The sequence below is a fragment of the Oryctolagus cuniculus genome, chromosome 10, assembly GCF_964237555.1.
Source record: "Oryctolagus cuniculus chromosome 10, mOryCun1.1, whole genome shotgun sequence".
Taxonomy (NCBI): Eukaryota; Metazoa; Chordata; class Mammalia; order Lagomorpha; family Leporidae; genus Oryctolagus; species Oryctolagus cuniculus.
In genome coordinates this window covers 8,416,915-8,443,624 of record NC_091441.1, presented here as the reverse complement: position 1 = coordinate 8,443,624, position 26,710 = coordinate 8,416,915, and the positions used below count along the sequence as shown (strand labels likewise).

The following is a 26,710-nucleotide window of genomic DNA, read 5'->3' as shown; positions in this document are numbered from 1 at the left end:
TGACTTTTGCTGGCCTGTGATCCCTTTTCTCTATACCCTGCAGCTTGTCAGAGCCTAGTCACTGCTGTCATTCAGTTTCCCATCACATTGGCCAGTGAAGAGGAAGACATATATGTTTTTGCTTGCATCAGTGAATATTAAATTCTTTACTTGGGGGGAACCACATGCAATTTTAAGTGTAAGTATTATGTTTTTGGTTAGAGCTCTTAGGAAGATGTATCTGTCCCTGAGTTCTGAGTAACTGAATTTATGCAATGCCTACTGATTTGTAGTGAGTAACATGAATTGCTTTTTTAAAAAAAATTTTGTTTATTAGAATGATGGGGTGGTGAGTGAAGATCTTCCATCTGCTGATTTACTCCCCAACTGACTGCAACAACCAGGGCAGGGCCAGGCTGAAGCCAGGAGCCCAGAACTCCATCCTGGTCTCCACTGTGGGAGGCAGGGACCCACCTACTTGAGTCATCACACACTGCCTCCTAATATCACGTTAGCAGGAAGCTAGTTTGGAGGTGGAGCAGCTGTGGAACACCAACCAGTAGCTCTGATGTGGGATGCAGGCATCCCAAGCAGTAACTTAACCCAGTGCGCCATAGCATCTAGCCACATAAACTTTTTTTTTTTTTAATATTTATTTATTTTTTTGAGAGAGAGAGTTACAGACAGAATGAGGGAGAGGCAGAGAAAGATCTTCCTTCCATCTGCTGGTTCTTTGCCCAAAGGTTGCAAGGGCCAGAGCTGAGCCAATCAGGAGCCAGGAGCTTCTTCCGGGTCTCCTATGAGGGTGCAGGGGCCCACGCACTTGGACGTCTTCCACTTCCAATGACATGAGTTAGTGTGGGACTGCTAGACAGCCAGCCACAGGATGGGGGTGGTCACCAGAAAGACCAAGTGTTCAGTGTGAGAACCTTCAGCCCCACCCCCATCCTTGTGCCCTCACAGGAGAGGGAAGGAGATGGGAGACTGAGTTGTAGAAAAACTCTTTAAAAAGCAGATTCAGGGAACTTCTTGGACACATGGAAGTGCTAGGAAGGCAGGGCACCGAAGAGGGTGTGAAGGGCCACTTCGCCCTGCCCATGTCTTGCCCCGTGCATTCCTCTGGCTGCTCTGGAGTTAGGTTTCCTGGGCCATAAGCAGAGGGCTGGATTGGAAGATGAGTGGCTAGGACATGAACTGGCGCCCATAGGGGATGCCAGCACCCATATGCCACAGAGTCCAATCCACATAAATTCTTCTAAGTTGGATAATTTTAAGTGTCAAGAGAACTTATCTTTAGGAACCTATATATTTTGTTAAATCATTTTATAATGCAGATAATCATTTCCATTTGTAAGATTTTTTGTATTTGCTTATTAGGGCTGTTTTAATTATTTTGAATAATTGCTCTGTGAGATCCTTTAGCTCTAATGATCAGTGAGGATTTTGTTGACACTTAATATACGTTTAATAACCTTATATGGATTGCTTTTTGTGTCTCAAATCTGCTATTCTAAAACCCCATACTTAATTTATGTATACTTTTAGGAAGTGAGGAAAAGATTGATATTATTAACTGAAAACTCATTCGGTAATGCAAACTAAATGGAGAAATACTTCTATTGAAAGGCATTTGAAGCTGGCGCCGCGGCTCACTAGGCTAATCCTCCACCTTGCGGTGCCGGCACCCTGGGTTCTAGTCCCGGTTGGGGCACCGGATTCTGTCCCAGTTGCCCCTCTTCCAGGCCAGCTCTCTGCTGTGGCCAGGGAGTGCAGTGGAGGATGGCCCAAGTGCTTGGGCCCTGCACCCCATGGGAGACCAGGAGAAGCACCTGGCTCCTGCCATCAGATCAGCGCAGTGCGCCGGCCGCAGTGCGTCAGCCACAGCGGCCATTGGAGGGTGAACCAACGGCAAAGGAAGACCTTTCTCTCTGTCTCTCTCTCTCACTGTCCACTCTGCCTGTCAAAAAAAAAAAAAAAGGCATTTGAATAATTGACCAATTATTATTTTTTTTTTTTAAGATTTATTTATTTTTTGAAAGGCAGAGTTACAAAGAGTCAGAGAGAGAAAGAGAAGTCTTCCATCTGCCGGTTCACTCCCCAGATGGCCACAATGGCTAGAGCTGTGCTGATCCGAAGCCAGGAGCCAGAAACTTCTTTCAGGTCTCCCATGCGGGTGCAGGGGCCCAGGGACTTGTGCCATCCTCTACTGCTTTCGTAGGCTAGACCATAGCAGAGAGTTGGATTGGAAGTGGAGCAGCTGGGACTTGTATGGGATACAGGCATTGCAGGTGGCAGCTTTACTCGCGACGCCACAGCGCTAGCCCCTGACAAATTACTTTTACAATTGGAGCTTTTATGTTAAGATCTAAGCCTCTGAGAACAGTCAAAGCGATTTTGTTACTGTTCTTTTTTACATATGTATATTTATTTTAGTTGAGACAATGGTTTTACAATGGTTTCTTTTTATATATATATATTTTTAAGATTTTATTTATTTGAGAGGCAGAGTTACAGAGAGGGAGAGACGTAGAGAAAGGTCTTCCATCTGGTCGTTCACTCCCCAAATGCCACAATGGCTGGATCTGGGCTTATCAGAAACCAGGAGCCACGAATTTCTTCCGAGTCTCCCAAGTGAGTGCAGGGGCCCAAGGGCTTGGGCCATCTTCTGCTTTCCCAGGCCATAGCAGAGAGCTGGATTGAAAGAGGAGCAGGCAGGACACAAACCGGTGCCGATTGGGATGCCGATGTTGTAGGCGAACGCTTAGCCCACTGTGCCACAACAGCCCTGATTTGACATATTTCTGAGATACAGTGTGACATTTCAGTACATGTACAATGATCAGGTCAAGATACTTGGCACATTGTCACCTCAAATATTTATCGTTTCTTTGTGTTGAATGTCTCTACTAGGTATTTCGCAGTTTTGTGCATGTTAACTTTTAGAAGTCTCAGAAGTTTTGTTTTAGTGGTTCAGTATTTAAGAAAATTTTATACATAAACAAATTAAATTTTATATATATATTTAAAGATTTATTAGAGGGGAGGGAGGGACGGAGGGGGGGAGAGAGAGGGAGGGAGGGAGGGGGGGAAGAGAGAGAGAGAGGGAGGGAGGGGTCGGTCTTCCATCCGATGGTTCACTCCCCAGTTGGCCACAACGGCCGGAACTGCGCAGATCTGAGGCCAGGAACCAGGAGATTCTTCTGGGTCTCCCATGCGGGTACAGAGACCCAAGGACTTGGGCCATCTTGTACTGCTTTCCCAGGCCATAGCAGGGAGCTGGATTGGAAGTGGAACAGCCGGGTTTCGAACCAGCGCCCATATGGGATGCCTGCGCTTCAGGCCAGGGTGTTAACCCACTGCGCCATAGTGTTGGCCCCACAACTTAAATCTTAAAATTGATGATGGAATTTCATCCTACTACTGTTTGCTAAAGTACCCCTGTACCGAAATAAAAACAAACAGCAAACAGGTCTTTGGACCCTACTTCATTGTTCATAGTTTGTCAAAAATTCTCAAAGGATCTTACCTAATTGTGGGTTAATAAGTGAAGGCATTTACACTTTAATACAGACATAAAAGTAGTCAGATTTTTGGCCAGTGCCAAAAATCTCACTTGGTTAATCCTTCGCCTGCGGCACTGGCCTTCCATATGGGTGCCGGGTTCTAGTCCCGGCTGCCCCTCTTCCAGGCCAGCTCTCTGCTGTGGCCCGGGAGGGCAGTGGAGGATGGCCCAAGTGTTTGGGCCCCCGCACTCGCATGGGAGACCAGGAAGAAGCACCTGGTTCCTGGCTTTGGATCGGCACAGTGCCTGCTGTGGTGGCCATTTGGGGAAGTGAACCAATGGAAGGAAGACCTTTCTCTCTGTCTCTCTCTCTCTCTGTCTATAACTCTACCTGTCAAATAAAAAAAAAGTAGTCAGGTTTTTAGGGAATTTGCTAAATTTGTGGCCAAAATAATTCTATTGACATTGAAATATTAAATAATGGATTTCAACTTAAAATTGTGATCATATGGGTGAATCATATTAAAATAACTACAATTAAAATAGTTTTTTACATTATGTAATATATAATAATGTGGATGTTTGCATTATAACAAAGTATTACAATTGATATTTCACATTATGTAATTATGCCTTGGCTAATGAGGTGGGGGTATAGGGATCACTGAGGATCTCAGTATTAAATTGCTGGGCTGGCTCTGTGACTCACTTGGTTAGTTCTTTGCCTGTGGTGCTGGCATCCCATATGGTCACCGGGTTCTAGTCCCAGTTGCCCCTCTTCCAGTATAGCTCTGTGCTGTGGCCCGGAAGGGCAGTGGAAGATGGCCCAAGTGCTTAGGCCCCTGAACCTGCATGGGAGACTGGGAGGAGGCACCTGGCTCTTGGCTTCGGATCAGTGCAGCGCCGGCCGTGGTGGCCATTTGGGGAAATGAACCAACGGAAGGAAGACTTTTCTTTCTGTCTCTCTCTCTCTCTCACTGTCTATAACTCTACCTGTAAATAAAAAAAAAAAAAGTAAGTTGTGCTGCTATATTTTCAGCATGTCCAAGTCTGCACTGATTTTGGGTGGAGATCACTGTATTAATTGTTCAAATGTAAACTGGCTGTTTTATAGAAGACCCAGGCCAGGTACACAGAGTGAAGATATAAGGCTGATTTATTTATTGTTGTGTGTTTCCAATACTAATGGTCAGCTCTTCAACCTGGAAATTGAATGTCCAAGAATTCTGAAATTTTGTTGCCTACCCTGAAATATCACAGACCCCACAGGTTAAGGACTCAGTCCCACAAGGAGGCCTTCCCTTCAGATACCAGACACAAGTCCTAGCTAGGCTACTTATTGTTCTCACAAACTGGCTATAAATTAGGGGTTCCCATACCCTCCTCCTCATGTTAAATAACTTGCTAGAACAGCTAGAACAGCTCATAGAACCCAGAAAAACAGTTTGCTTGTTTCTTATAAAACTCTTGAGACTGAGGGACCTATGAAATAATACATGTACAAGCCAGATGAGTGACCAATACCTGGGACAAGTTTCCAGAACTACCAGCAGCAAGGCTGGATAACAAATAGTCAGAAAGATGGTTCACTAGACCTAGAGCTAAGAGTATTTGTATAAGGAAAAAAAAACGAGGGGAAGGAAAACCTGAGTTGTTTGCATTGGGTCTACACTGGCTATAGATAAGAGCAGCAGGATAAGGGAAGCTTTGGGATTGGGAGGACCTAGAAGTAGCTGTTTGTTTTGTGGTGCTTGGTGCTACCAGTCTGGGAGTCTGGGAAGTCTGTGTGTAAACAGGGTGCATGCAGTGCCTTTGGGATTTCAGTCAAGGTTTCAACATAAACTTAGGAATGTGAAACAGTCTTTTATTGGGTTCTCTGTCTCCTGCTCCTTCCATCCTCTGGCCCTTGTAATTAAATTTAAGATATATTAAAATTTTGATGTTGGGGCCAGCGTTGTGGTGTAACCAGTAAAGCCACTGCATGTGATGCCAGCATCCCATATGGGTGTCAGTTCATGTCCTGGGTGCTCTGCTGCTGCCTTTTTTTTTTTTTTTTTTTTTAAGATTTGTTTATTTGAAAGAGTTACAGAGGGAGAGGCAGAGAGAGTTCTTTCATTTACTGGTTTATTTCCCAAATGGCTGTAATGCCCAGAGCTGGGCCAGGCTTAAGCCAATAGCTTCATCTGGCACTCCCAAGTGGGTGGAAGGTCTCAAGGACTTGGGCCATCTTCTGCTGCTTTCCCAGGTGCATTAGCAGGGAGCGGGGTCAGAAGCGGAGCAAACTGGCTGCAGGCTGCAGCTTTATCCGATACGCCATAGTGCTCGCCCCCTGTATCTGCTTTTTTAAAGAGTTTTTCTACAACTCAGTCTTCCATCTCCTTCCCTCTCCTGCGAGGGCATGGGGATGAGAGTGGGGCTGAAGGTTATCACACTGAACACTTGGTCTTTCTGGTGACCACCCCCATCCTGTGGCTGGCTGTCTAGCAGTCCCACACTAACTCATGTCATTAGCATGAAATTAGGTGTAATTTCAGGAAGAAGAATTAGGTGTGATTATGGAAAAGAAACGATAACTCTGACATTAAGAATGTCAAGAGTTAGGAGCTCTGGGCCTGGAACTGTAGACAAAGATCAGATATTATTAAAGCGGTTTTCTTTCATTTGATGAGTGCTCAGACAGGTGTAAAAATGAATGGAAATTTAATAAGTATATATAAAGTACATATTGATATTTAATAAATATATACATAAAAACAGTGATGAGTTGATTTATAGATAAACTCCTTTTTCAACAAAATTTTTTTATTCATTTGAAAGACAAAGCAATGCCACATGGCAAATCTGTGGCTCTCCCTCTCTATAACTCTGCCTTTCGAATAAATAAATCTTTAAAATAAAAAAAGAGGAAACTTAGCTGCATGATGAGAAGTAGGTGTGCTGATTGTTCAGCCATGTTGAATCAGCATGGAAGGTGATGAGATTTAGTGGTACATATGGCTTGAATGTTGAAGTTCTTAGCTCCTTGTCCTTACCAACTCCCTGCCTGGCCCACATTGTGTTGAACTCAAGTTAAAGTGAAGAATGCTTAGAAATGCTCTTGTGAGAGTTGTGTTTTCTGCAGGTTAAACATTACCGTCTTGGTGCATGTTTTTATTATTTTCATTGACTCAACGCTTAGAACTCTGCATGCTTTACAGATTAGCCCCCACCCCCCTTTATTTTGTGTGGCAAGATAGAGCGAAAGCTCTTCCATCAGCTGGTTCACTTCCCAGAGGGCTGCATCTGATGGGGCTGGGCCAGGCTGAAGCCAGAAGCCAGGAGCTTTATCCAGGCTCTCATGTGGGTGCAGGGGCCCAAGCACTTGGACCATCTTCCTTTGCTTTCCAAGGCACATTAGCAGAGAGCTGGATTGGAAGTGGAGTAGCTGGGACTCAAACTGGCTCCCATGTGGGATGCTGGAGCTGAAGGCAGCAGATTAAACCACTGAGACACAGCACTGGCTCCTATATTTGAATTTTTAATGCACTTTTGTAGCCATGCAAATAGTCCTATTGTTTTTTAAAGTAGCACTTGCTATGGTAAGATCTAGCAGCCCTGAAAGAAGTCACTGCAGTTTATTATGCTTATTCTGTTTCAGTTACTTTCATTGGTGTATAGCTGTCAGGAACTATGAGGAGTCTGATTTTTTTACCCTTCAGGCAAGCTAATGCCATAGCCTGCTATGGCTTTATGGGTGCTGGCAGGGGAATGAGACTCTTGGATCAGAGATAAAGTCTTATTACTCAGACTCAGAGCAGTAGCCAGACTGGCAGCATCTGCCCCAGTGACATGTGGAGAAAAGACTAGGAAACCAAAGGAGAAAGCAGGGAATAAATTGGGAGGCTGTTGCAGTATTGCAGATGAGAGAAGATGGAAGCTTGGACGAATATAAGGTGAAAAATGGTTGGATTCTTTATATATATTTTGAGGACAGCTGAGTTTGCGATTTTGTGACATGTTAATTGTGGGTTATCGAAGAAAGAAGGACCAAAGATGATTCTGAAGGTTTAGACCTGAGTAGTTGGAAGAATAGAGTAGTCATATACAGGTGGGAGATCCTACAGGTAGCACAGGTTGGGAGGTGGAATGGAACAGACCCAGAGGTTAGTAAGTTCCTGATGTCTGTGAGCCATCAATGACAGGTAGGGGGTTGGATATAGTCTCTAAACGAAGAGAGAGAAATCTGGGAGTGGTTGGCACCCAGAGGCTGTTTAGTGACCTGAGAACTGAATGAAATCATTGAGACACATGTTTGCAAATGGAAAAGAGGTGACCAAAGCCAGACTGCCTGGGGACTCCACTGTTAAGAGGCTGGAACCAGCAAGAGTCTGAGAAAGAGTGACTCAGTGTAGTGTTCTTATATATAAAAAAGTGCTTATATCACGATCAGCCATGTCAAATAGAGCATCCAAGATGAGGACCTAGAATTGGCATGGAGCAAGTGTATGATGGTGGTAGAGAAGGTGCTGGTGTGGGGATGAAGAAGGGCATTGCAGGCATAGAGTGTACAGAGTGGTTTTCTTTCTTTCTTTCGTTCTTTCGTTCTTTCGTTCTTTCGTTCTTTCGTTCTTTTGTTCTTTCTTTCTTTCATTCTTTTTTGACAGGCAGAGTGGACAGTGAGAGAGAGAGACAGAGAGAAAGGTCTTCCTTTGCCGTTGGTTCACCCTCCAATGGCTGCTGCGGCCGGCGCACCGCGCTGATCTGATGGCAGGAGCCAGGTACTTCTCCTGGTCTCCCATGGGGTGCAGGGCCCAAGGACTTGGGCCATCCTCCACTGCACTCCCTGGCCACAGCAGAGAGCTGGCCTGGAAGAGGGGCAACCGGGACAGAATCCGGCGCCCCGACCGGGACTAGAACCCGGTGTGCCGGCGCCGCAAGGCAGAGGATTAGCCTAGTGAGCCATGGCGCCGGCTTCTTTCTTTCTTTTTAATATTTTTTTTGAAAGGTAAGAGTTACAGAGAGAGGGAGAGACAAAGGTCTTCCATCTGCTGGTTCACTCCCCAAATGGCCACAACGACTGGAATTGGGCTGTTCTGAAGCCAGGATCCCGGAACTTCTTCCAGGTCTCCCACGTGGGTGCAGGGGCCCAAGGGCTTGGGCCATCTTCTACTGCTTTTCCAGGCCATAAGCAGGGAGCTAGATCTGGTGCCCATATGGGATGCCAGCACCATATACAGAGGTTTAGCCTACTGTGTTGCAGTGCTGACCCTGAGTGTACACAGTTTTGAGGTGCTTTGCTGCAAAAGGGATTGGAGAGATGAGACCTTAGCTGGTGAGGGAAGAGGAAGATTACTTATTACTTGTGTATGAGGAGTACCATTTTTAGGAATGATTGCATGGTGAAGGGAAATTGTTGACAGGTGAAGGAGGTGAAGTGTGCAGGTGGAATGTGGGACACCCGTGGAAAGGTAACCAGAGGGCAGTAATGTGGACACTGCTGTTGCTTAGTAGGTAGATGCGGTGATGGAGTCTGAAGAGTCCTTCCGCTGTCCTTGGTGTTTTTTCAGTGAAATAGGAAGCTGTGCCAACAGCTGAGATAGAAGGTAAAGGGAGCTGGTATTACACGTGTGAGGAAAGGTGGTGGTTGGCAAGGAAGGAGAGAAGGACTGGACCAGGGAGATGTAGTTTTACTTCCAGGCTGCGTTTAAGGTTCCACCTGCGGTTCATGGTCATGAATGGGAAGAGAGGAGGCACAGTGGTTCTGGTTTTCTTCAGCCACATTGAGTTGTATAGGTGCAGGTGTGGCACATGCAGCCAGATTTAACCTCTGTGATTTCGCCATAAGAGTTTTGCAAAGGGAGAGTAGAGGAAGGGAATTGAGGTACAGTATATGCAAAGGAACGATTATAGTGAATTATGAAATAAAAATGAATAAGGAGATGGCTGGTGCCACGGCTCACTAGGGGTTATAGTCCCGGTTGGTGTGCTGGATTCTGTCCCGGTTGCTCCTCTTCCAGGCCAGCTCTCTGCTGTGGCCTGAGAGTGCAGTGGAGGATAGCCCAAGTCCTTGGGCCCTGCACCCACATGGGAGACCAGGAGGAAGCACCTGGCTCCTGGCTTCAGATCGGCCCAGCGCGCCAGCTGCAGTGCGCTGGCCATAGCGGCCATTTGGCGGGCTGCACCAACAGAAGGAAGACCTTTCTTTCTGTCTCTCTGACTCTGCCTGTCAAAAATAAAAAAAAAAAAAAAAGAATAAGGAGGGAAGAGGGTCCTTCCAAAATTGGTACATTTGTCTTTCTGGTCTCCTAGACTTTGACTATTTAAGGCCAGTCCCTGATTACTCATATATACAACAGTACAAAAATTGTTATGTCAGATTGGCAGAATGTTACTTTGCACAGGTAGGGGAGAAGGAGGAGGCTGTTGAGGTTCCATAGTAATAGTATTGTCTGCTAGTTTGTTTTTTATTTGGTATTTGTGATATAACTCAAAGGAAAAGGCCTCGATTGATGGCATCTGATTTATTTACTCAGATATTCCCTTTATAAAAGCAGTTTTAGGAACGAACAAGATCATATACCTTATTCTTGTAAACACTCTGCATGCTTGTTATAGAATATTTTGAAAATGAAGTATCGAAAATAACATTTACAGAGAATTCTGCTGTCCATTTAACAGTTCTGTACTTCTTTCAGGTCCAGTTTTCCTCCCTATTCTTTATACAGAATTGAAACCACACTTTACGTATAATTTTGTTTCCTGTGTTTCTGCGCTTAACAAATGAACAATATGAACTTTTCCCCTGTGTTATTTATAACTCTGCATGAATGTCAGTTTCAGTGGCTCCCTAAGGTAGCATTGTGTAGATGTGCCACGATTACTGTTCTCATACTGTTGGAAATTAGGATATTTCTGATTTTTTAAATGTAAATTTTTAAACATAAATAATGATGTAGGGGCATTGTTTTGCTTTGGCATCATATTGTTAAAGATTTATAAAAACTACATTATTGGGTCAAAGGGTAATTATTTCTAAGAGTTGCATGTTGCCAAATTATTTTTTTAAAGATTTTATTTATTTATTTGAGAGGTAGAGTTACAGACATTGAGAGGGAGAGACAGAGATAAAGGTCTTCTTTCCATTGGTTCACTCCCCAGATGGCCGCAATGGCCAGAGCTGCGCCGATCTGAAGCCAGGTGCTTCCCAGCCAAAGTACTTGGGCCATCTTCTTCTGCTTCCCCAGGCCATAGCAAAGAGCTGGGTTGGAAGAGGGGCAGTTGGGACTTGAACCGGTGCCCATATGGGATGCCAGCACTGCAAGCGGAGGATTAACCTGCACCATGGCGCCGGCCCCTGCAAATATTTTTTTTAGAAGATTTATTTATTGGAAAGGCAGAGTTACAGAAAGGCAGAGGTGGGGGTGGTTGGAAAAAGAGAGAGAGGTTGGTCTTTCATCCGCTGGTTCACTCCGCAGATGGCTGCAATGGCTGGAGCTGTGCCACAAAGCCAAGAGCTTGGAGCTTCCTCTGGGTTTCCCTTGCGAGTGCAGGGGCCCAAGGACTTTGGCCATCTTCTGCTGCTTTCCCAGGCCATAGCAGAGAGTTGGATCAGAAGTGGACGGAGCAGCCGTGACTGGAACTGGCGTCCATATAGGATGCTGACACTGTAGGCAGCAGCTGTAGCCACTATGCCACAGTGCCAGCCCTGCCAAATTTTTTTTAAAAACCAATTAAGATACTCAAGTGTGAATGTCATCATCCAGAAAAATCTTGGCAGATTTGATATGTGACAAATCAATGTCATTACTATTTTAGCTTGCATTTCTTTTAATTCCTACCAGGAGCAATATTTTTCTATGAATGTATTGAATCAGTAGATTTTCCATGTGGGAAAATAGAAATCCGTTCCTACTTCACAGAAATCCAATACCAGATTAATCTAGGACTAAAATAAAATGAGAAATAGCTGTTTTTCGGTTCCTCAAAAAAAAAAAAAAAAAAAAAGACACAAACAATTATGCAGCTGAAATAAAAGTTAAAGAAGTCTGTCTATATGGAATGATATGGTCTGAAATACACATGTCCTGTCATAAATTCTTTTCTGTGTATTTCGTAATACATTTTTAAAAATTTTTATTTTATTTTTTTGACAGGCAGGCAGAGTGGACAGTGAGAGAGAGAGACAGAGAGAAAGGTCTTCCTTTGCCGTTGGTTCACCCTACAATGGCCGCCGTGGCCAGCACGCTGCGGCCGGTGCACTGCGCTGATCCGATGGCAGGAGCCAGGTACTTATCCTGGTCTCCCATGGGGTGTAGGGCCCAAGGGCTTGGGCCATCCTCCACTGCACTCCCTGGCCACAGCAGAGAGCTGGCCTGGAAGAGGAGCAACTGGGACAGAATCCGGTGCCCTGACTGGGACTAGAACCCGGTGTGCCGGCGCCGCAAGGCGGAGGATTAGCCTAGTGAGCTGCGGTGCTGGCCTCATAATACATTTTAATCTCAACTTTCCCACCTAGGAAAGAAGAAACATTTTGTTTAAAAGCATTCCTGTTTCATAGTCCTGTGGACAGTGTGTGAGATTTGCAGTTGCTCTGCATTCTCGCTCTGACTTGGTGTTTGTTGTTCTGGTCAGTGTGTATTGGTGTCTCTTGGTGGTTTAACAGCTTTTCAATGTGCTTATTAGCCATTTCTGTATCATCTTTGCAAAATCATCTGTGTCAGTCTCCTAGTCTGTGACTTGTCCATTTCTTAAAGACTTGTTTTGAAACACAAAGGGTTTTAATGTTTGTTTTAGTTCTCAAAATTTTAGTGAGGTCTAATTTGTGTGTCTTTCTTTTATGTTTTTATGTATTGTGCCTTGGAACCCTTTACCTAAACCAGCGCCACAAAGACTTTCTCTAGAAGTTTTCTGCTTGTGGTTTCAACTCTTAGAGTTAGGTTATGATCCTTTCTGTGTTAATCTTACTTCTGGTGTGAGGTAGGGGCTTAACTTGTTGTTGTTATCTATCCAGTTGTCCTAATATTTATTAAAAATATCATTTCCTCATTAATTTGCCTAGAGCCTTTCTTGCATATCAATTGACAGTAAATGTAAGAGTTTATTTTTGAACTCTTTTAATTATGTTATATTGATGCACGTGCCAGTTTCAACGCAGTGTCACACTATCTTCATTACTGTGGCTTTTATGCAAAAGGACCTACTGAACTTGTGATTTTGTTTGAATTTCTAGATTTTTTTTTTTTTAAAGATTTATTCATTTATTTGAAAGTCAGAGTTAAACAGAGAAAAGGAGACAGAGAGAGAGAGAGAGGGAGGTCTTCCATCTGTTGGTTCACTCGCCAACTGGCCTCAATGGCTGGAGCTTCGCTGATCCAGAGCCAGGAGCCAGGAACTTCTTCCGGTCTTCCATATGGGTACAGGGGCCCAAGGACCTGGGCCATCCTCTAGCTGCTTTGCCAGGCCTTAGCAGAGAGTTGAATTGGAAGTGGAGCAGCTGGGACTTGAACCTCTGCCCATATGGTATGTGTGGCTTTACCTGCTACGCCACAGTGCAGGCCCCTGTAGATCAGTTTTGAGAGGATTGCCATATTAAGTAACATTTGAACATTTGAATCTTCCAGTCCATGAACATGGAATCTGTAATTATTTAACATCCTACTTTCTGTATCTGCTAGTAACTTAACTGTTGCTGAGAAGTTTTGTAGACTTGTAGGTTTTTTGTGTGTGATTTACTTCAATTGCTGTGTTTACAAGATTGTATCAGCTGTGAGTAGTTTTTTTTTTTTTTTTTTTTTTTTTTTTTTTTTTTTGACAGAGTGGACAGTGAGAGAGAGAGACAGAGAGAAAGGTCTTCCTTTGCCGTTGGTTCACCCTCCAGTGGCCGCCGCGGCCGGTGCATCGCGCTGATCCGAAGCCAGGAGCCAGGTGCTTCTCCTGGTCTCCCATGTGGGTGCAGGGCCCAAGCACTTGGGCCATCCTCCACTGCACTCCCTGGCCACAGCAGAGAGCTGGACTGGAAGAGGGGCAACCGGGACAGAATCCGGTGCCCTGACCGGGAAGTAGTTTTATTTTTCTTTTCCAAATTGGATGCACTTTTCCTTGTTGCACTGGCTCAACCATTCATCACAGTGTTGAGTAGACATGGTAAGAGCAGACATCTTTCCTTGTTCTCAGCCCTAGGGATGGAGCACTTAGTCTCACACCATTAATAGGTATGATGTTTGCTGAAGATTTTTTGTCGTTGTTCTTTATCAGATTAAGGAAGTTCCATTAGGGTGTTGTCTTTGGTCTTATGCTTTTCTGCAACTATCAAGATGATCGTGTACTTTTTTTTCCTCCTGTAGTGTATTGGTTACTAATGATTTGCTGATTTTTTTTTTTTTAAGAGTTATTTGTTTGAAAGACTGAGTTACAGAGAGGGAGAGGCAGAGGCAGAGAGAAAGACTTCCTTCTGCTTGTTCACTCCCCAAGTGGCTGCAACAGCCAGAGCTGGGTCAGTCCAAAACCAGGAGCCAGAAGCTTCATCCAGGTCTCCCAAGAAGGTGCAAGGGCACAAGGACTTGGGCCATCTTCTGCTGCTTTCCTAGGCCATAGCAGGGAGCTGGATTGAAAGTAGAGCAGCTAGGACCCAAACTGGCACCCATATGGAATATTGACGTTGCAGGCCACGGCTTTATCTGCTGCGTCACAGTCACAGTGCTAGCCCCTGCTGATTTCTTTCCTTTTTTGTTTTTTTTTGTTTTTTTTTTTTTTTAAAGATTTTATTTATTTGAGAGGTAGAGTTACAGACAGTGAGAGGGAGAGACAGAAGAAAGGTCCTCCTTCCGTCGGTTCACTCCAGATGGCCGCAACAGCTGGAGCTGCGCTAATCCAGAGCCAGGAGCCAGGAGCTTCTTCCAGGTCTCCCATGTGAGTGCAGGGGCCCAAGGGCTTGGGCCATCTGCTGCTGCTTTCCTAGGCCATACCAGAGAGCTGGATTGGAAGAGGAGCAGCCAGGCCTAGAACCAGCGCCCATATGGGATGCCGGCGCTGCAGGTGGAGAGTTAACCTACTGCACCACATCGCTGGCCCGGCCCCTGCTGATTTCTTAAGGTTGAAAACCCAGGTTATTGATTTGAAGCCTTTTCTGATGTAGGTACATTTTAAAATTACACATTTTCTTCTAAGTACTACTTTTTTAAAAATATTTATTTATTTGAAAGGCAGTGTTACAGAGATTCAGAGGCAGAGAGAGAGAGAGGTCTTCATCCGCTAGTTCACTCCCCAAATGGCGGCAACAGCTGGAGCTGGACTGATCCGAAGCTAGGAGCTTCTTCTGGGTCTCCCATGCGGGTGCGGGGTCCCAAGATTTGGGGCATCTGATTTCCCAGGACATAGCAGAGAGTTTGATCGGAAGTGGAGCAGGAGGGATCAAACCGGTGCCCATGTGGGGTTGCGGGGTTGCCAGCACTGCTGGTGGTGGCTTTACCCACTGTGCCACAGTGCCAGCCCCCCAAGTACTACTTTTAACTGCATCCCGTAAGTTGATATATGTTTTATTTTTATTCTATTCAAAATGCATTTTTTAACTTCTCCTGTGATTGTTGTTATTCATTAGCTCATGGGTTATTTAGAAGTTTTTGTTTAATTTTCAAATATTTGGTGTTTTTCCAGGTTTACTTTTATGGGTAATTTGGCTCCCTTGTGGTCAGAGAACATACTTTATTAAAGTCTGTCTGAGTTTATCAGGTTTTATTTTGGTCTATACTAAAGAATGAAACTTTGGGTCAACTTTGTCGAAAATGTTTAAGTCTTAACATAGCCTTCCTACTTCTTCCAGCTTGTTCAGTCAATTACAGGTTGAGTATCCCTTATCAAATTCTTGGAACTGAAAATTTTTGGGGTTTTAGATTTTCAAGAAACTCTTTTGCTATTTGAGTATATATGAGATAACTTGGAATGGGACCCACGTCTAAACATGAAATGCATTTGTTTCATATACACGTTATACATGTAGCCCAAGATAATTGCTGTGGTTTGAGTGTCCCCTTGGGTCCGTTGTGATTAGAAACTTGGTCCCCAGGGTAGTAGTATTGGGAGATGTTAGAATATATAAGAGGCCGGCGCCGCGGCTCACTAGGCTGATCCTCCACCTTGCGGCGCCGGCACACTGGGTTCTAGTCCTGGTCGGGGCACCAGATTCTTTCCCGGTTGCCCCTCCTTCAGGCCAGCTCTCTGCTATGGCCCGGGAGTGCAGTGGAGGATGGCCCAAGTTCTTGGGCCCTCCACCCGCATGGAAGACCAGGAGAAGCACCTGGCTCCCAGCTTCGGATCAGCACGATGCGCTGGCTGCAGTGCGCCGGCCGCAGCGGCCATTGGAGGGTGAACCAACGGCAAAAAGGAAGACCTTTCTCTCTGTCTCTCTCTCTCTCACTATCCACTCTGCCTGTTAAAAAAACAAAACAAAGCAAAACAAAACAAAAAGAATATATAAGAGATGGGGCCTGGTGGAAGGTCCCAGGGAATACTGGACATGCCTTTGAAAGGGATTGTGGGATCCCAGTTGTCTTCTGCTCATAGTTTGACATGTGATCACGTCTGCCTCTGCTGTCATCTATCATATATGAGATTATCAGTGGAACTGAACTGGTATGGCCACCATGCCGTGAGAGCTAAATACACTTCTTACCTTTATAAAGCCAAGTGTGAGGTACTTCATTGCAGTGATGAAAAGCTAACAAGTAATATAATTTTACACAATATTTTTAAAGTGCCTACTTTTGACTGCAGCCCATCACATGAGGTCAGATGTGGAATTTTCCACTTAGAGATTATGCTGGATCTCAGATTTCAGGATTGAGGATGCTCAACCTGCTTTTGAAATCTTGAGTATTATTGTTCAGTTGTCAGTTTCTCTTTTCAATTCTGTCAGCTTTGCTTTATGTATTTTGGGGTTTTGTTAGTAAGTGCATGGACATTTATACTTCATGATGTATTAATTATCTTTTCACTTTGAAGTCTACGCTTCTACCTCTAGTAATGCTTCTTGTTTAAAGTATATTTTGTTTTGATATTAAAGTGGGTATTCTAGTTGTCATGATTACTGTTTACGTGGTGTAGTCTTTTCTGACCTATTCAAGTGATTTGTATCTTACCATGTTAGGGGAGTCTTTTGTAGACAGCACCATCCTGTTAGGTGTTGCATGCCATATGGCTTCTTACTCAACAACACAACTTGGGAGCAGGCATCGAGCCTAGTGATTAAAACACTGCACCCTACTTGGTAGTACCTGAGTTTGAGTCTTGGTTCTGGCTCCTGGCTCCAGCCTCCTGTTAATTCAGATGCTAAGAGGCACCAGTAATGGCTCAAGTATTTGGGTTCTTGTCACCCATAGAAGAGACCTGGATTGTGTTTCCAGCTTCTAGCTTTGACTCCAGGCTTCACAGCCTTTTGTGGAGTAAATCAGTGGATGGGAACTCTTTCTCTTCCTATCCCCCTACCTCTCTCCCTCTCTCTCTCTGCCTCTTAAATGAATAGATAAAATTTAAACCACTTTTAGTTCATGAGCCATGCAAAAAGGATGATGGGCTGGATTTTGCCTATAGTGTATAGCTAGCTGGCTAACTCCCAGAGTAAAAGGTTAGTGCATTCACACTTAATGTAACTGTTGTTATATTGCATTTTCATATATCACTTTGCTATTTGTGTTTTTAGTTTTTTCATTTTTATTTGTTTCTGTGTTATTGGTTTCTTTTTTGTTAAATGTATGCATATTTTTAGTTGTTCCAATTTAATTTCTGTTGACTTAAAAAATAATAACTTGAATAATTTTAAAGCTATTTTAAAATAAGATTTATTTACTTATTTGAAAGGCAGAGTGATAGTGAGAAAACAAGGATAGAGATCCTCCATTATGTGGTTCACTCCCCAAATGGCCACAACAGCTTGGTTTGGGCCAGTCTGAAGCCAGGAGACAGGAGCTCTGTCCGGGTCTCTCACATGAGTGGCAGGGTTCCAAGTACTTGGGCCATCCTTTACTGTCTTCCCAGGTGCATTAGGAAGCTGGATCAGAAGCTGAGCAGCCAGGACTTGAATTGGCATTCCAATATAGGATGGTACAAGTGATGGCTTAACTTTGCTGTGCCACAGTACTGACTGCCTGAGTGACCTTAATGATCACTCCGTGGATAACTATTTGTTTATCACAGTCTAGTTGAAAATAGCAAATCTGATAAAATAGAGACTTAGCTTCTAAGGTCTTTTTATTTCCTCTCGTTCTGTTGTGCAGTTACTTATATCGTATCTATATGTGTTACATGTTATAACCTCAACAGCAGTGTTACACACACACACACACAATCTCAAATCCTCTGAAGAGAAGGAATGTGAAAAAATTTTTTGTGTTAACCTAAATATTTTTCATTTCCATTCACTATCAGGTATTCCTCTTTTTGAATTAGAGGAGCTTCTTTGTGGTATTTTTGCAAGATAGGTCTGCTAGCAGCATGGCTAGCAGTGTTTTCTTGTGTGGGGATGGCTTTATTTCCTGGCTGTTCTTGAGCATTGTTTTGCGTATGAAATTCCTGGTTAATAGTTTCTTCTTTTTTTTTTTTTTGACAGGCAGAGTGGACAGTGAGAGAGAGAGACAGAGAGAAAGGTCTTCCTTTACCGTTGGTTCACCCTCCAATGGCTGCCGCGGCCAGCGCGCTGCGGCCGGCGCACCGTGCTGATCCGATGGCAGGAGCCAGGAGCCAGGTGCTTTTCCTGGTCTCCCATGGGGTGCAGGGCCCAAGCACCTGGGCCATCCTCCACTGCACTCCCTGGCCACAGCAGAGAGCTGGCCTGGAAGAGGGGCAACCGGGACAGAATCTGGCACCCCGACCGGGACTAGAACCCGGTGTGCCGGCGCCGCAAGGCAGAGGATTAGCCTAGTGAGCCGCGGCGCCGGCCCCTGGTTAATAGTTTCTTTCAGCACTTTGACTCTCAGTGTTGCTTGCATTCTTCGTTTCCCATGTTTGTGATGTGTCTTTTCTTTCTTGCTCCCAGTCACTTCAGCCCCCTAGGCAAGACCACCACAGTGAAGTTCAGTAGTCTCCATGAAAAAGTGTCTTCTCTGGTAAGCTGTTCATCTCCAAAGTGCTGAAATGGTTGCTTTTTACAGTTTAGGGGCTGGCATTGTGGCATAGTGAGTAAAGCTGCTGCCTGCCACACCTGCTTCCCATATGGGCACTGGTTTGTATCCCAGCCGCTCCATTTCTGATCCAGTTCCCTGCAAATGACCTGGGAAAAGCAGCGGAAGATAGCCCAGGTGTTTGGGCCCCTGCCACTCATTTGGGAGACCTGGAAGAAGCTCCTGGATCCTGGCTTCGGCCTAGCCCAGCTTTGGCTGTTGAGGCCATCTGGGGAATTACCAAGTATGGAAGTTTCTGTGTGTGTGTGTGTGTGTGTAAATCTTTGAAATAAATAAGTTAAAAAACACAACAGTGTAGTCCAGTCTTCTAGTTGCTTTTGGGAGAGGAATTCTCAACCTCATTGTATCTTGCTAGAGGTGAATTCCCTGGGTATACCTGATTTTCTTTGCATTTTCAAATAAAGAAACTGAGGCAGAGATACCCAAGGTCCTTGTAAAATAGACTCAGGGCAGCTCCAGGGGGAGCTGTCAATCACTGGGCTACACCTTGACACCTTGGTGTTATGTGAGACAAGGTGGTAGTTTCTGAATCATTTACCAAGGATTCCGCACTTGCATCTGTTGTTCAGCAACTTCTTTTGTGGCTTTTGGCAAATTGTTAAACTGGCTAAGATTTACTTTGCTCTTTTGTAAAATGGAGATAAAGATTTTAGCTTCAGAGTCCTTGTGAGAGTCGAGAAGATACATCTACATTTTCTAGTGCAAAATGGTTGCAGTAATAGCAGTAACAGTAGTTTAGCAAACTCCCTGGTCTGAGTTGGGTATTTTTCTAGGCAATGATAGTATCTTAAATATGTTTCTTTCTCAGAACTTCTAAGTCTGCTATTAATGTTTGCTAATAGTCTAAGATCCTTGAGGGCAATATCTTTCATCCAGGAAGTATAGTGTTTTGTTGGTGTCAAGGTAAAGATGTGACCTGGAGTGATGAAATAAGGGAGGCGCAGAAGTGGGCATAAGCCAGAGACATTTATAGACGTCACAGTGAATGATGAGAGGTGTTAGGTGTCAGGGAGTTGGCCGGAGTGGTTTGTTCTTGGTGGCCATAGGGAACCAAGCCCCTGGAAGAGTCTGTGCTGTGGTGAAATAGGGAAGCAGAAGTTCGAAGTTGGGGGAGAATTAGACAGAGTGGTTCACACCATGAGAGAGCCAGGAGGAACGCGGAGCAGTTTGGACTGAAGAAGCTGTGGGCACCAAGCCTGGCTTTTCATGACAGCGGTGGCTAAGCATGCAGACATGATCTTTCACCTGGTCTGCTTGTTTTCTTTTGTAAGTGCAGTGGGAGTTGATTGTTGTATGGTAATGTACGACCTGCTCAGTGGCCGCAGGAAGTGTAACACGGTTAAGAAGTCAGCTGGCTTCCTGATCTCTCTTCCTATTACTAGTGTTTTGATCACTGTCATTTGTATATCCTTTGATACAACTACTGTGCATATGTAGGCATATAAATCTATTTATATTGAAACAGGACCATGTTCACATTTTGTTTTATTGCTTGCTTTTTTTCCTCAGTAATATTATCTTGGACATCTTTTTTTTAGTGTATATTTATTTTTATCTACTTGAAAGGCAGAACAGCACAGAGAGAGACAGACAAAATCAATAGTGATATCAATTTTCTATCTGCTGGTTCACTCCCCAAATGTCTGAGCCAGGCAGAAGCCAGGAAGCCAGAGCGCCATCCAGGTCTCAGTGTTGGTGGCAGGAGACCAAACATTTGAGCTGTCTTCTGCTGCCTCCCAGAATGCCCTAGCCGGAAACTGTGTCCGAGGCGCAGAAGCTGGGACTCACACCAGCGCTGCAGTATGGATGCTGGCATCCCAGGTGGAGACTTAACTCACTGTACCAGAATGTTCTCTCTCTGCATTTTTTTGGTTATCTGTATAATATTCCACTGTAGTGAAAATAATTTATTAAACTAGTCCACCAACTTTTTTATGTGCATTGTTCCCTGACATTTAGGCTAATTTTACATTTTTGCTAAAATTAATTATGCAATAAAAGTCTTTGGTAGTGATTAAGTGGGTTCTAAAATCAGTGGTGTGATTTTAGGCATGCACCTTAATCTGTCTGTGCCTTAGCTTTTCCATCTATACAATGGGATTATTACAACTACTGTTAGTACAAACACCTAAACAGCCTGATATGGACTAGGTATTTTTTTTTTTTTTTTGACAGGCAGGCAGAGTGGACAGTGAGAGAGAGAGACAGAGAGAAAGGTCTTCCTTTTGCTGTTGGTTCACCCTCCAATGGCCGCCGCGGCCAGCGCGCTGTGGCCGGCGCACCGTGCTGATCCGATGGCAGGAGCCAGGAGCCAGGTGCTTTTCCTGGTCTCCCATGGGGTGCAGGGCCCAAGCACCTGGGCCATCCTCCACTGCACTCCCTGGCCACAGCAGAGAGCTGGCCTGGAAGAGGGGCAACCGGGACAGAATCCGGCGCCCTGACCGGGACTAGAACCCGGTGTGCCGGCGCCGCTAGGCGGAGGATTAGCCTAGTGAGCCGCGGCGCCGGCCGACTAGGTATTTTTTTTTTTTAAGATTTATTTATTTATTTGAAAAGCAGAGAAGGAGAGAAGGAGAGAAAGAGAAAGAGAGATTTTCCATCTGCTGGTTCACTCCCAAGTTAGTCGCAATGGCCGGAGCTGTGCCGATCTGAAGCCGGGATCCAGGAGCTGCTTCTGAGTCTCCCACATGGGTGCAGGGGCCCAAGGACTTGGCCCTCTTCTACTGCTTTCCCAGGCCATAGCAGAGAGCTGGATCGGAAGTGGAGCAGCCGAGCAGCTGGGATTCGAACCGGCACCCGTATGGGATGCCGGCACTGCAGGCAGCAGCTTACCTGCTGCGTCACAGTGCTGGTCCCTAAGTGTTGTTTTAAGGATGTCCCATATATTAACATATTTAAACCTTACCACCTACAAGAGTGATGGGTGCTATTGCTTCTAGAATCACACAGCTATTAAATAAAGCAGAGATAGGCATGAATTCATGTGGTCTGGATCCACAGTGTCACGCTGGTTTTTGCGTAATACCAAATTTATAGGATTATAAAGATAAATGAGACATGATATATTCACAAGGCTGAAACTAAACCCTGACATATGTAGTCTATATTTTCTTTTTCTTTTTTTTAACATTTATTTATTTATTTATTTTTATTTGAAAGGCAGAGTTACAGAGAGAGGAAGAGGGACAAGAGATATCTTCTGTTTAATGATTCACTCCCCCAAATGGCCATAATGGCTGGGGCTGGGCCAGTCTGAAGCCAGGAGCCCAAAGCTGCTTTCTGGTCTCCCACATGGATGCAGGGGCCCAAGGACTTGGGCCATCTTCCACCACTTTCCCATGCCATAGCGAAGAGCTGGATCCAAAGCGGGCAGCCAGGACTCAAACCAGGGCCCATATGGAATGTTGACACTGCAGACAGAGGCTTAACCTTCTACACCACATGGCTGGCTTCCATATTTTCCAACATTAGGTAAATGATCAAGTAATGTTAGCTTTTTTTTTTTAAATTAATGCTATAGAAAATAGTTTTCCATATGTCTTTGTTTTTGGCATGAGTATATATTCAAAAAGCAGTTTTATAATAATGTAATTACTTGTATACAGCATCTGGCAGTTTAGAATTTTGATCAATATTTTCAAATAATTCTTTTCAGTGTTGTACCACTTTATACTTCAGTGTTGATCATGAGTGTCCACGTTGGGATTCCCTTCGCAGTGTTAGGTAATACTGATTTAACTTTCTCAAGCTCGTAAGTGAAGATGTTGTATTGTTTTGGTTTGAGTTTCCTATCACCCCCAAATTCCTTGAATTTCTATGTGATGAACAAATTGAGAATATTTTTGGTTGTGATTGCCCACTTGAATTTGTTTTTTCTCTTTTGTGTTTGCTTCATTTCATTCTTTCTTGCTTTTCTTCTGTCATTCTTTTTGTGTGGGTGGTTTATTTGTATTTTCTTTCCATTTGATTATAGGACTATTTGCCTTTCTCCTACTGATTCCTATTTTTTAAAGATACATTTATTTTTAAAGAGTTATGGAGAGGGAGAGAGATGGAGAGAAAGGGAGAGGGAGGGAGGGAGGAAGAGTGAGAGGAAGAGAGAGAGAGAGATCGATTGATCTTCCATCCACTGGCTCACTCCCCTGATGACTGCAGTGGCTGGGGCTAGGCCAGAGCCAGGAGCTTTATCCAGACCTCCCACAGGTGGCAGGGGACCAAACACCTAGACCATCCTCTGCTGCTTTTCTCAGGCCATCAGCAGGGAGCTGGATCGAAAGTGGAGCAGCTGGTACGTGAACCCTAGCCCATATGGGATGCTGTTGTTGCAGTCAATGACTTTACCCACTACTCCACAAAGCCAACCCCTCACCTGCTGATTGCTAACAGCACAGTCTGTGTTGCAGAAATTAATCCTGTCATGTATATTTGCTGTTTTTAAAACAAGATTTATTTATTTATTTGAAAGGCAGAGTTACAGAGTGAGAGAAGGGGAGAGACAGAGAGATCTTCCATCTGCTGGTTTGCTTCCCAAATGGCTGCAATGGTTGGAGTAGGGCTGATCTGAAGCCAGGAGCTTGGAGCTTCTTCTAGGACTCCCACTTGGTATAGGGGCTTTACCTGCTATGCCACAGCACTGGCCCCGTGATGTGTTTTAATATCTTGTTTAGTTTATTTACTTATTTAATCTTGGAGAATTTTTCTGACTCATTGTTTATATAACAAGGGTAACTTCATTATCATTTTGCCAAGTTTCTCTTAGAAACATTCATAGGTTCCTGCGATCCTGAGTTTAAGCTTTCATAGGATTGAATTGTTTTATCTAGGAATAAGTTGTATCTTTCTGGATATCAAATCTAATATAATACTCTGAAGAGTTTTTCCTATTCATCTTTATTGACTATATTATAAATAGGATCTAGTTTTCCATTGTGTTTCTTACCAGCTTCTTAACATTATAGAATGACTAGTGATTTTTTATTTTTACCTGTAAGTATTACCAGTCTTTGACTGAGTTCTTGTTTTTGTTTTTTTTTTTTTTTGTTTTGTTTTTCCCACTCCCTAGTAGTTGTTCAGCTGCATCTTTTGATGTTTTCTTTCCCAGGATATGCAGTCATGTCATAGTAAATAATGAAATCTTGTCTCTTCTTCTCCAGTATATACAGTTATTTCTTATACTTATTTAATTCACTGAGCTAATGTTTTGAAAATGATGCTATTTAATGATATTGGTAATTGATGTCCTTGTAGCTGGCTTTCAGTATTTCTTCATTATTTGTCTTAGCTCTATTTTGTTATGTGTATCATGGGAAATTCACATGTTCCTGTTTTACAGATGGTTTTTTAGAGGGAAGGTCAGAAATTAATGTTGATTTTTTTTCACATTTTTGTAGCTATGATCATATGATTTTACTCCTTTGATCTATTCCTCCTTTGTGAGTTCTATTAACAGATTTCCAAATACAGAACCATGTTAGTAATTCAGGGATATACGTTACCTCATTGAATTATTTCCCCTACCACACTCAGTGTTTACTGTTGAGATTTGTACTTCAGAGTTCCTAAAATTTTTTTTTTCTGATGTTCTGTCTTTGCCAAATGTTGGTATCATTTTTCTTTTAACTTCATAAATAAATTTGGGATTTTTTCTCTTTGTTCTGAAGTTGAGTAGCAAAGTTTTTTTTTTTTTTTCTTTTCTTTTTTTTTGAGAGGCAGACAGATTCTGTCTACTGGTTCACTCCCCAAATGCCCTCAACACCTGGGGCTGAGCTGAAACAGGTGCCAAGAGCTGGGAATGCAGTACAGGTGTCCTATGTGGGTGATAGGAAACTGTTTACTTGAACCATTACTTGCTGCCTCCTAGGGTGCACATAAGTAGGAAGCTGACGCCAGGAGCTGGAGCCAGGAATGGAACCCATGTACCCATGTGTGTCAGACACTAGGTAAATACCCATTGTGAATATTGGGCTTAGTCTTTAATGATCTGCCAGTTTTCCTCCCCAGGAGAAGAGGGCCATGGTAGCTATTTGGTAACTTTTAGTTTCTTTGACAATTACTAGTCTCTCTTGGATTTTTACCTCCTCTGATGCAAATTTTAGTCATATATATATATATATATATATATTTTTACTATAGAATTATCCATTTCTTCTGAGTTTCACATGAATTTTCATAGTTTTCCAAGTACTCACATATTTTTGTTTTATGAATCTGTGTAGCACTCTGCATCTCTAGTTTTATATAAATACATGGTCCTTTTTTCTTATGTTTTCTGGTTGAATTTTCTGTTGTTAGAGAATCAACTCTTACAGCATTGTTATTACTGCATTTCATTTTCTAACTCATTAATATGTGCTGTTTATTTTTCTCCTGAATTTTCTTTTTCTTTCATTTTGATTATAGCTATTGACTTCTCAAATGGAATTGGTTTCTTTTAGTTCCTTGCTCTTTAGTTTTGAGTTTAGATTTTCCTGTGAGCCCAGTTACAGGGTTTTGTGAACTTGCATAGATTTTGATGTGTTACGTTTTCATATGCTTGTTTTAAAGCAGTATACTCTTTGTTTGCCTTGAGACTTTCTCTTTCACTCAGTAGGTATCTAACGCTGTGTTGGACATTTGAGTTAATTCTTACCCTTTTCTGTTGTTGTTTTTCCTATTTAGTTTATTGTGTGTGGCTAATGAGGGAAGTCGTTCTGATGTTCAGGTTTTCATTGTAGAGGCTATGATACGGATGTGGCTTTCGTTTTGGAAGCATGGGCCTCAGGGCCGGTGTTTGGAGATGATGGGGACCCCTCAGGGGTGCTTAGTAGAAAATGATTATCTTTGTGGGCACTGCACTTGGGAGGAACCAGTGCAGTTTGGGAACAGTTTAACTATTGTGAGAAGATTGATATAAAAAGAGTGGGCCTGGCTGCTCAACTCCTGGCTTCCTGTCTGCTGATGTGATCTGGGCCTCTCCTACAAGCGTCCACTGTGGTACCGTGGTGTGACACAGCCAGCACCATGTTGTCTGGAGGTCTCAGCCTCCAAAGCTCAACCAGACCAGCCTCTTTTCTTTATAAAGTATCTTTACAAAGTCTCCCAGGTATTTCATTACAAGAAGCAAACTAACATATTGTCACGTTTAGTCATTAGTCTGTAAGTTCTAAAAAGGCTCTGTGTTCTCAGTTTTCTGGGTATAGGATCCATATGTCTTGTGTATGAGTTATGTAACTTAAACCTGCTTTATTTTTCACTTTTCTTAAGTTGAAAGAGACATTTTATTGCTATTCCATTTTGTGTGTAAATATTTTTGTAAATTGTTACCTTCATTGTGGATTACGCCTTTTTTTTAAGATTTATTTATTTATTTGAAAGAATTATGCGAGAGAGGAGAAGCAGAGAGAGAGAGAGAGAGAGAGAGAGGTCTTTCATCTGATGGTTCACTCCCCAATTGGCCACAACGGCCGGAGCTGCACCGATCTGGAGCCAGGAGCTTCCCCCGCGCCTCCCACGCAGGTGCAGGGACCTAAGGACTTGGGCCATCTTGTACTGCTTTCCCAGGCCATAGCAGAGAGCTGGATTGGGAGTGGAGCAGCCAGTTATCGAACCAGCGGCCATATGGGATACCGGCGTTTCAGGCCAGGGCGTTAACCTGCTGCGCCACAGCGCTGGCCCCCATTACGCCTTTTATATAAAGGCAGTGGCACCAACTTTCATCATGTATCCCTTTGTATTTTGTTTGATAGTTTTCTCTGAGTATAATACCATCTCCTGTTATTACTCTAGTTTTCTTATTGCTAGCATATAGCTTTTCCTATACTTTTCTGTTGTGATCTTCAAAATTATTCAGGATTGATAATTGTGTGTTAGTGGAAAGACTTCATTAGCTAGGGAGTCATGTAGTTCAAGTATTTAATATTAAACCGAAACAAGTAAATAATACACCTTAATTCCTAAATGAAGGACTAATGTATTTTCCTTATTCATTGAGCTATTAGCCTTATATAATGCATTGTTTAGGATTTTTAGTTTAGCACTTTTTAAAAGTAAAATTAAAAAATAATCACATTTGCAAAGCAGTCTTTCTGCAAAGGCCTCGTTT

At 43.5% G+C, this 26,710-nt stretch overlaps 1 protein-coding gene across 6 annotated transcripts in view; it reads left to right on the top strand.

Annotated features, from left to right (window-relative positions):
* The window catches only part of SOCS6 (suppressor of cytokine signaling 6), a 48,017-nt gene that overhangs the window by 6,723 nt on the left and 14,584 nt on the right, over positions 1–26,710 (top strand). Inside the window, exons 3-4 of one of the 6 annotated variants that reach the window (XR_011379163.1) lie at positions 18,486–18,555; positions 21,790–22,094. The exons of 2 other annotated variants lie outside the window; for them this stretch is intronic. The gene's annotated coding sequence lies outside the window, so the exon portion shown is untranslated. Of the gene's footprint in view, positions 1–18,485; positions 18,556–21,789; positions 22,095–22,285; positions 22,354–23,666; positions 24,570–26,710 lie in introns of those variants that run through there. 3 more of the 6 variants (XM_051851113.2, XM_051851115.2, XM_070049865.1) reach the window with 3 other exon arrangements.